Below are 8,659 nucleotides of genomic sequence, written 5' to 3' on the forward strand. Positions count from 1 at the left end.
GTTTCAGTACAATAAAATGAATACTAAAGTAGACTCCAGTTAGCATTTGCTGTGAGTGCAGAGGGTACATTATATGTTTGTATTGCGGCTGCTTATTCTGATCCTATCTGATATAAAATGCTGTTTGGGGTGCACACAAGCTTTTTATATTCAGTGAATTAAATATTCTGTCACTCCGCAATTTACACCCAGGGACAGAAGCAAATAAGACGGTAGCTGACAATGCCAACACATTCTTTTGTGTATTGTTCATGAAAGGTACATTTCTAGGTGTGGTGTCTTTATACAGTAGGGCAGATACATGCCAAGCAAAGGAACAGCCAGTGCTCGGGGATAAAGGATAATGCAGTCTAGCAGAGGATTACATGGAAGCGATGATCTGTATTAACAGTTACAATATATCACCATAAAGGTCTCTGCAACCTGTGGCTCTTCTCATGTTTATAGTGCTGACAGGTAGAGCAAAGGTATTCAGCTGAGAGGATATAGTGGTAAACGGTGACAAAAACACTGATCTATAATCATACTGACCAGTATTCAGTGTCGAGCTCAAACACAATACAGTCAGCATTCTAAATGCTGCAAGATGCAATACAGTGTCCATCAGGAGCCCACATTACAATGCACGCCTGATCTCTGTATAATGCATAGTAACTGCAATACAGAGCCTAATCTGCAGCTGCCCCCTAATACTTCTAGTACAACTATCTAGTAGCTATTTTGCTAGAGGATCTCAATCTCTGGTGACTTATAAACAGCACATATAATCAGCGGTGGCTCTTACATACAATTAGTATGGGGGCTGCCGCTACCCTCGTGCCAAGCGAGGAGAGAAGACAGCCAGCCCCGGGTCCTGGCACCTGCGCAATGGATCCGGCAGGTGCTGGGACCGGCACATGCGCAGACGCCGCGGTACGACTGTGCATGTGCAAACCCCGGCTTTTATGGACTGTACCAACTGCAGCCAATAGAAGTCTGATTGTCCTGTGCGAAAGGCAGGGCTTCCCCCTCCCTACAGGAAGCCAGCTCTCTACTTATCGCAGCCCGGTGTGGCAGTCCTGGAGGGAGGAAACACCTCCCAATGGAACTGCCTTGTGTGTCTGTGACTGGCAGGTAGGACTTCCACTAGGAAGTCCCTGCCAGTCACAGTGAAGCCAGTGAAGTCACGGGCTACATCTAGCTAACTGACACTGTGATGGGTGGTGGATTTTACCTGCAGGGTCTGCAGTATTGCAGCCCATTGATACATTCGCCGCTGCATACAGTCCAATTTAGTGGCTGCTATACAATACAGGGGTATACAGTATGTAACAGGGTTCAAGTTCAGCAAAGCAGCAAAATGTCATCGAACTTGGCTGCAGATTTAAAGCCTCTTAAATTGTTGCTACTTTAAATCGGCAGCCGAGATGTTGTGTTATTATAAAGTATAATGTATAATACTCCTAGCACCACAAATGTGCTGAATATGTTGTAGTGTTCCAGTCCGCATTATGTCACACAGTGCCCTAGTACACATTATGTCAGTGCCCTCAATTCACATTATGCCACAGTGCCCCAAATCCACATTATGCCACAGTGCCCCAGTTCACATTATGCCACACTGCCCCAATTCACATTATGCCATAGTGCCCCAAATTAACATTATGCCACAGTGCCCCAGTTCACATTATGCCATAATACTTCAAATTCACCTTATGCCCCAGTGCACCAGTTCACATTATGCTACAGTGCCTCAAATTCACATTATGCTACAGTGCCCCAACTGACATTATGCCACAGTGTCCCAGTTCCCATTATGCCACAGTGTCTCAAATTCACATTATGCCACAGTGCCCCAGTTTACATTATGCCACACTGCCCCAATTCACATTATGCCACAGTGCCTCAAATTCACATTATACCACAGTGCCCTAGTTTACATTATGCCACAGTGCCCCAATTTACATTACCACAGTGCCCCCCATTCACGTTATGTCACAGTGTCCCCATTCCAGATTATGCCACAGTGTCAGGTATTCCAGTGTCAGGTATTCAGCATAAAACTAGGTTATGCTTTGTATTGGGCGAGGTCTGGATGTTTTTATGTTACACAATTTGTTTACTAAGCAGGAATCTGGCCAATCTCTTGTTTTAACCATTTTCTGTTTCCTCTGTGGCCATCGACCTCCAACCTGGCTCCACTATTGTATTTAATGAATCAATTCGCTATTAAGAATTGGGAATTGGCTTTATTTGGATTGTTATTTTAGAATCACCTTGATTACAAAGTGTTTTGTTAGTAAATCTCATCGGTGAAGTCTGCCAGCGAATTTATTGCTTTCTCTTTTTTTCTGCCAATAATACTCCTTTCACACCAGCACCTCTGAACACGGGTTTTTGGCACATGAATGCGCATAACTCGTGTTCATGTGCGGTATGAAAGGGTGCCGGGGTTGAAATACTGGGTCCAGTGACCCGGTATTTCAACCCTGCTCTTGAGCAGGGTTGAACCCGTGCTCAACCTGGCTCACTGTGACCCGGCTCCCGTTCACTCTGTAAGTACGGGCGGCGCTTGGAGATCATGTGAACTCAAGCACCGCCCCCGCCGCTTCACCGCTGACGTCAGTAACCCGGCAATATGCCGGCCTGCTGACTGCGGTATGAAAGGCGCCTAACCCGGGAATGTCCCTGCATGATCCCGGGACCGTATTCCCAGGTAAATCCTGCAGTTTTTGGTATGAAAGTCGTATAAGACTACTGAAGGCGGTCTGTACTGTCTCTACACTAATGTCAGCCACCTGGAAACACCCCTAGAAATGTTTTCCAGCTACACATTTCCACATCTCTAAAATAACGTACTGGCTGCTTCTGCATGTCACCCACAAATGTTGGTCAGCTTTATTCCTACTGTAATTCAGATCTGAGTTTGGACACGCCCCTCCCAAATCTAAATCTCTCTACCAGCAGTGCAACATGGTTTTACCCAGATGCAAAGTTACTTGTTCCTTCTTACTTAATTTGCAACTCAGGATCAGGACCAGAGTGCGGCCTGTTCTTCTTCAGCAACTTTTATTCCATAACTCCAGCCCTATTCCCATTTACTTCCACCCTGAACAGGGCGTAACTAGAACTTTGTGGGCCCCATAGCAACATATTGAAGGGGCCCCTGTCCCACTGCTTATTCAGATACACTTCTTTGCAGCAGTTATTCATTTTATGCCCCATAATAGATCCCAAGTTCATTTTCTGATCTATAGTAGTGCCCTATTAAATATTATGCCCCATAGTAGTGCCCTAGTTTATTTTATGAACCATCGTAGTTTCCTAGTTCACAAGATGTCACATTGTAGGGTTGCCAGTACATATTATGCCACACAGTACCCCCAATTTATATTATGACATACAGTGTCCCCAGTTCATATTATGCTACATTACAGTGCCCCCTGTTTATACTGTGCCACATTAGAGTACCCTCCAGTTTAAATGATGCCACGTTACAGTGCCCCAGTTCATATTATGCCACATTACAGTGCCCCAGTTCATATTATGCCACATTACAGTGCCCAGTTCTTATTATGCCACACTACAGTGCCTCCATTATCATTTTGTGCCACATTACAGAGCCCACATTCTTATTATGTGACATTATAATGCCTCCACATTACAATGAGCATATCAAATTATGACAAATTACAGTGCCCTTCAGTTCATATTGTGCCACATTACAGTGCCCTCTTACCATTATAACATCCACTACACACTCCTCTCACTGAAAATATAATGTGACACAACTCAGGCTAGGCAATGGATCAGACCCAACTGCTTATCAGGCAAATCTTGGAAATTGATATGCAACTTTATAACCTGGGTCCAGGCCCCCCTACGCCTCTGGGCCCCATAGCAATTGCACCTTTTTCACCCACTATAGTTATACCTATTCCTTTTCTGTCTCCTTTCATCATTCCATCAGCAACCCCTAAACCCACACACTTGATGTGTCCCAAGGTTCTGATTTGGGACCTCTCCTATTTTCCCGTTCTCTTTAGACGAGCCCATCAGCTCTTTTGAACGCCAATATCATTTCTACGCTACTTATATGTAGATCTACCTTCCTCATTTGATCTCTCACCCTCTCTCCTTACTCGTATCTCCAGTTGTCTCTATGCTATCCCTTCCTGGATGTCCCAGCGTCTTCTTAAACTAAACATGTCTAAGACTGAGTTGATCATCTTCCCACCCTCTCACTTAACCTCAATACCCACATTTTCATAATCAAATTGACAGCACTACCATCTCTCTAGCCCCCGTGTGCTGTCTTGGAAGTATCCTTTACTTCTCCCTCTCCTTCAATTCAAACCACACATTCAGTATCATTTGCAATCCTGCCGTTTCCATCTAAAAAAATGTTTTCCAGGATCCTTTCTCACCCTGGATGCTAATAAGACACTCATCCACTTACTGGCCATCTCCCAATTAGACTACACTTAGCTGACACCATTGTAGTCTACAGGCTAGCTTTTCATTTACATCCACAGAAAGGGATCTATAGATCCCTCCCCAACAGCCTATACTTGCCACCAGAGCTGGATTAAGGCTGGGGGGGGGGGGGGGCCCGGAGCACTTAAGACAGGGGGGCCCTAAAGTAAAAAGTTAAATCATAGCATTGTAAATGTTGAAGATTCTTTATTAAATATTGATAGTTAATGCAAAAGAAGAACCCGGCACTCTAAACTATCATTTACTTACACACAGCGGTTTATTGGCAATATACAAAGTTTTGAACCCTTGGCTTAAGAAAGTGCCTGAGTGTTTGAAACGTTGCTGATTATTGCTACAAGTTTGAAGTGCCGGTCTCTTCTTCTGCAATAACTATTACTAGTACACATGGGTCTACTACGGTATGCCTGTGCTCAGGATCCCGATCGCCAGCATGCCGGCAGCGGGGTGAGCGCAAAAGAGCCCCTTGCGGGTTCGCAGCGCTCGCCGCGCTGCGGGCATGGTGGTGCGCTGTGCTATTTATTCTCCTTCCAGGGGTGTTGTGGACACCCCAGGAGGGAAAATAGTTGTTGGTATGCCGGCTGTTGGGATCCCGACAGCCGGCATATCAAATGCCTCCCCCCACACACATATATATATATATATATATATATATATATATATAAAATAATAGATGTTTTTGCAGGTGGCACTCACAACACATTCATTGTACTTGAGCTACAAACATATATGTAGTTGGATACCTGGGAGGGCACCTAGGCAAGTACATAATATATAAGGTGGAGTTGGTCTGAGTATGTGTTTACGTTACAAAGAGAGAGAGAGATACACAAACGCACACATATAGAGAGACAGAGGCATACAAACACACACACATATATATATATATATATATATATATATATAGCAGGAGAGACACAAACACACCCACTTATATACATACACATGGCGGGATGTACTGGAGTGCGAAATCGGCGGAGGTGCAGGATGCCAGCCGCTCTCAGACATTTTTTTAAAGGGTCAGTCACTTAAAGTCAAAACCATGTCTTGTAAGTGATAGCCCCTTTAACAAACGTCCAAGATCGGCCGGCATCCTGCACCTCCGCCGATCTCGTACTCCAGTACATCCCGCCCATAGAGAGAGACACACACACTGATATATATATATATATATATATATAGCGAGAGAGAGAGAGAGAGAGAGAGAGAGAAAGATATATCTATCTATCTATCTATCTATATATATATATATATATATATATATATATATATACTGTCACACTTTGACAAAGGGGCTATACGGGCCCTGAAACGTTGGTATATGTTATTGTGACCTATTTAATAAAGTTTTTTTCTGGATGAAAGCCCCAGAGTGCCGCTGTTTCTTTGTTTTATATATATATACTAGGTGATTCATCGCGCCCTACGGGCGCTCTTCACACCGTCGTAAGGGGCTACGCCGCCTTAACCCTTGCACACCCTTGTGGCGTGCAATATTTTTATTATATGGAGTATTACATCCAATCATAATTGTGTCAGTGGTTAAATATTGCACGGACAAAGGGCGTGCATTGGTTAAGGGGTGGAAGCCCCTTGCAATGGCGTGAACAGCGCACGCAGGGCCTGGTGAATCACCTAGTAGGTGCTTTGGTTGGGGGAGTAGGGGGTGCGGGGAAGAGGCGGATGGGATCCTGGGGTGCCACGGGAGGGGCGGTTGCGGTGGTGCCGCAGGTGGGGGAGGGTGCGTGGGTGCAGTGGGTGGTGGTCCGGAGCCGCTGCGGTTGGGGGAGGAGCAGTTGTGGGGTTGCCCCATGTGGGGGAGGGGTGGATGCTGTGGTGTGGCGGGAGGTACGGGTGCGGGGTCGCTGTGGGTGGGAGAGGGGATCCGGAGCTATCACGGGCGCTGGAGGGGGTGTGTGGGGGTGCCGCGGATGGGGCTGGGAGATACTGTGAGTTGGGGAGGGGCGGGTAATGCTTATCCTGCTTCCCCTCCTGTCAGCAGCTAAGCTGCTGTCCTCCCTTTGGCAGTGGCTCAACCGGAGACTCGCACAGCAGCCAGTCACTATTGTTTGCGCCGATGTCCCAACGCGCCGCATTACAGGGAAGAAGATGTATGCAATAAACTACAGCTCCCAGCAGCCCTAAGGGGTGTAATGCTTCAGTGCTAAGGGCTGCTGACAGCTGTAGTTTATGTAGTGCATCTACTTCCCTGTAATGCGGCGCATTGGGACACTGGTGCTAACAATAGTGACTGGCTGGCAGAACTGTGTGACTGGCTGAATCAATGTAAAAGGTAAGAGTGCTGTGCAGTGTTAGTGTCAGTGACACTACACACAGGCCCGGCACTAGCCGCTCAGCAAAGGGATGCAGTGCAGAGAGGTACCAGGAAGGAGAGGCGTTCTCCCTGCTCTGCATCCCTGTGCTGAGCTGCTGCTGCTATCCCTGCTGCTGCTGCTATCCCTGCTGCTGCCGGCTGCTGTCACACATGCAGCGGCGCCGGCAGCACAAAGCCTCCTCTCCCCCCTCCCCTCCCCTGTGTGACATTCAGTGGCCGGGAGGGAGCCAAACTGGGCAGAGCTAGATGGGAGTAAGGGGTGGAGCTACACGGGACCATGCTGCAACAGGAGGATGAGCTGCTACAGCTTCGGCCAGCCAGACTTCATTAGATAAGTGTCTGGAAAGAGAGTGAGTGTGTGTGTGTGTGTATATACAGTGTCTGTGTATACTGTATATATGTGTGACTGTGTATGTGTGTAATGTATGTACAGTATGTATGTGTGTGTGTTTGTATATATGTGTCTGTTGTGTGTGTGTATGTGTGACTGCTGCATAATGTGTGTAAGTGTTGCTGGTACAGGGGGCGTTACGTGTGTAAGCGACACTGGTAAAGAGGGTGTTACGTGTGTAAGCAGCACTGGTACAGGGGGCGTTACGTGTGTAAGCGACATTGGTACAGGGGGCGTTACGTGTGTAAGCGACACTGCTACAGGGGGTGTTACGTGTGTAAGCGACACTGCTACAGAGGGCGTTGTGTGTGTAAACGGTACTGGGAGAGGGAGCATTACATGTGTAAGCATCACTGGTACAGGTGGCGTTATGTGTGTAAGCGTCACTGGTACAGGGGGGCGTTGTGTGTGTAAGCGTCACTGGTAGAGGGGGCGTTACGTGTGTAAGCGTCACTGGTACAGGGGGGGCATGACATGTGTAAGCGTCACTGGTACAGGGGGGGCATGACATGTGTAAGCGTCACTGGTTCAGGGGGCATTACATGTGTAAGTGTCTCTACTACAGGGGTCATTATGTGCGCTGTGCGTTTGTAAAGTATGCGATGGTGCAAATTTATAGTTTGGAGGGGGCACCGAACACCCTAGCATCGGGCCAGACTGCACACCCACCGCACTGCACAGCACTGTCACCTTTTACATTGATTCAGCATCCAGACATTACCCTCCGCGATATCACCCTCTCTATCCGTTACATTAACCATCTCGGGGGGCTTCCAGGCTGGCAGGCCAGGTGCTGTGTTGCGGAGTCAGGGCCTCTGGGGATCTGGGTGCGGCTGTGGTGGGGAGGCACTTCTGTGACATCACAGGCAGAGCAGGCTCCCGGGCTCAGAGAGTATGCGGCGCAGGGAGGCCTATGAAAGTCTTCCGGTGCGCCGCTTTCATACACATCTATGCCAGTGGCCGCAGCAGCTTTTGTTCCACCTGCGGCGTGGCTAGGGAGTGGGGATTGTCGATGCCGGAGGGGGCAGGTGAACTGGCAGCAGGACATTTGTGGTCATTCCGAGTTGATCGCTCGCTAGCAGTTTTTAGCAGCCGTGCAAACGCTATGCCGCCGGCCACTGGGAGTGTATTTTAGCTTAGCAGAAGTGGGAACGAAGGGATCGGCGAGCGGGTTCAAAAAATTTTTGTGCAGTTTCAGAGTAGCTTCAGACCTACTCAGCGCTTGCGATCACTTCAGACCATTCAGTTCCTGATTTGACGTCATGAACACGCCCTGCGTTCGCCCAGCCACGCCTGTTTTTTTTTCCAAACACTCCCTGAAAACGGTCAGTTGACACCCAGAAACGCCCACTTCCTGTCAATCACTCTGCGGCTGCCTATGCGACTGAAAAGCATCATCGCTAGACCCTGTGTAAAACTACATCGTTCGTTGTAATCGTAAGCCGCACATGTGCATT

This window comes from Pseudophryne corroboree, chromosome 7, assembly GCF_028390025.1.
Source record: "Pseudophryne corroboree isolate aPseCor3 chromosome 7, aPseCor3.hap2, whole genome shotgun sequence".
Lineage (NCBI taxonomy): Eukaryota > Metazoa > Chordata > Amphibia > Anura > Myobatrachidae > Pseudophryne > Pseudophryne corroboree.